We start from the raw sequence: 2,806 nt of genomic DNA on the forward strand, positions 1-2,806 counted from the left end.
ACCAGGACTTACACCATCAGCCCCCTGACTCTCAGGTCTTTAGACTCAGAGTGAATTATACCATTGACTTTCTTGGGTCTCCAACTTGCCGATGGCAGATCTTCCCAGTCTTTATAATTGTGTGAGCCAATTCCTCATAATAAATCTTTTTTTACGTATCTGTTATATCCTATTGGTCCTGTTTCTCTGGAGAACCCTGACTGATACAGTGTGTGTGTCTATGTGTCTATAGAGCTGGTATTTGATATAGAAAAAAATCCACGGAGAAACACAGAAATAAAATGTAAAGAAAGAATAAAAAGTTATTAGAGAATAAAAACTTATTACCCAGTCAGATTTCATAGAATCTGAAATCTAATAAAAAGGCATTTGAATCAAAAGAACCTGAGTACAACCTAAACATTGAAAATTAGGGAAAAATGTCCCCCCCCTTTTTTTTCCATTCCCTCTATACCCTTTCCTGATGATTTCATTCACTTCCAGAGCTTCAGCCCAGATGTCAGTGTATAAACGTGGACTAGAAGAGAAACTTTTAGCAAAAGTTTACCAGATAACATTCTATGAAAGACCCCTCACCTGAGCTTTGCACAGGCAGCTGCCTCTAGACATCTTATGTGGATACTCTTGTCCCTCAGACTCAGCGCACCCCAACCTGTACCCATCACTTCCCCTTGCAAACCTGCGCCTCAGTGCCATCACCATCCAGCCAGTCTCCCACAATAAGCCCCAGATTCACCCTTTTCCCCTCCTTTCCATTTACTCCTCATATTTGATTGTCCTTTGACTCCTGTTGCTTCTACCTCAGAACTGTCTATTAAATGCAAGCCTCTGTCCTCTGCCTCCCTTCCCCCTGCCTTAGTTCAGACTCTTATCAACAGAGTCCAACAGGTCTGTGCTTCTCCAGTCCTTCTGAATTTCTCTCCATCTGCCATTACTGCTGCCAGAACAGTTCCCCAGTCTGCAGACCACTGGTGATGCTCAAACTCCTCATCATGTCACAAAGGCCCCTCACAGCCAGGTCCCAACACACCTCTCCTGTGACAACCACTCACTCTTCCTAAAGCCCAGCTCTTGGGAATTCTCAACTACTCCCCCAATATGCCAGGTTCCTCTACACTTTCACTCCTTTGTATCTGCAACTCCCCCTGCTTGGAATTCCTCTATTCCTTCTTCCTGCATTCTCCTTGAAGCCACCTCCAAATGGGTGAAAATTTTGGGTACTGGTTAAGACTATGGGCTATGGAGACAGATAGTCTGGGTTGGAATCCTCCACCAACTTGCAGTGTGATCTCAGGCAAGTCACTTAACTTCCCTTGTCTTGTGTTCCATGTCCATAACATGGGAAGATCAATAATGATACCTATATCTTAAGACTGTTATGAGAGTTAAATGATAAAATATATGTAGCAGGACTCCACATCCCTTCTTAGAACAGTAAATGTATAATAAATGTTAGGTACTGTGACCAAAATTTCTCAAGGAAGAGTTAGTCCTTCTCACTTCTTGGATCTCTAAAGATGAGGGCTCTGGTATCTGGAAAATTTGCTCAGAAGGACAAGTGATATCCTGAGTTCCGAGGAAATTACTAGGGGAGTTTTCATAGTTAGGTCAAGGAAAATCATTCTTTATTTCTTCAGAGTCCTAGGCACTGGGGATACAAAGTGACCAGTTCGTTGAATAAGCCTGTTAGAACTAAAGTGCAAAATTATATTTTTCTTCCCTCCGTTTTTAAAACTTTCTCAGCCACTGGATAAGAACCCATCAAGTCCTATAGATATTCTGTTCACTCTTGAGTAATTGACATTCTCTAACCTAAGTCACAAACTCTGTCTCAATTCAGTCGAATTTCCAGTCTAAGACATGATTAAAGCTTTAATCTTGATTTAGTGCTATTTTGTTTCTTTTTTCCAGCTCTGCCTGCTTTAGGCTAAAAGCCTACAGTGGGAAAGTGAGTGTGGTGTTAGATAATGATAAACAAAACACAGACCTATTTTTCAAGCTCACTGTCTTTTGTGGGGACAGACGAATGGTAGATTGGATTACAGTGTGACATATGCTATAATAGAGGTATGCTTATGGGCGTAGCAAAGCAGAAGAAGGGTGCTGAAATCAAGCTGTGACATGAGGAAAGCTTCCTATAAGAGATGAAGCATGACCAAAGCTCAGTCTCACAGGACTGGCGACAGTTTCCAATAGCGGAAGTGGCAGGTGCAAGGCAGGAAAAGGATCATGAACCTAAGGATCACTTGCCAAAGGGATTGGGTTTGCCATAGATCCCAAGGGAGTTACTTTTGCCAGCTGTGCTACTAAAATGTATATGACCACACAATGTAGGCATGGAATGTGGTTTAGATATGGATTAGATTAGATATGGAAAATATTGTGGGTTGATATTTTGGGTTATCTGATTTACTAGCTGCCGGATCTTGGGCAAGTTGTTGAACCTCTTTGAGCCCTAGTTTCTTCACCTAAAATGGAGAGATTGTTACTCACCTCAAAGTGTATAAATTTAAATGAGGAACTACATATGCAGAATTCTTTGTACTATCCTATTGGTTCTGTTTCTCTGGAGAACCTTGACTAATCCAGTGTATGTTTGTGTGTGTATATGTCTGTGTGTCTATGGAGTTAGTACTTACTTAGTTTGGGCTTAATAATTGTTAGTTCGTTTACTGAAACTATCTCCACTCCCTGCTTTTAATTTATATTGAGGACAGATTGGAGGAGCAGAAATTATATGGCAAACTCAAGAATAGCATTTCTAGATATTGAGACAGCACGGACCTGAATTAGCAAATTGGTAGTG

The sequence above is a fragment of the Physeter macrocephalus genome, chromosome 8 (assembly GCF_002837175.3).
Source record: "Physeter macrocephalus isolate SW-GA chromosome 8, ASM283717v5, whole genome shotgun sequence".
Taxonomy (NCBI): Eukaryota; Metazoa; Chordata; class Mammalia; order Artiodactyla; family Physeteridae; genus Physeter; species Physeter macrocephalus.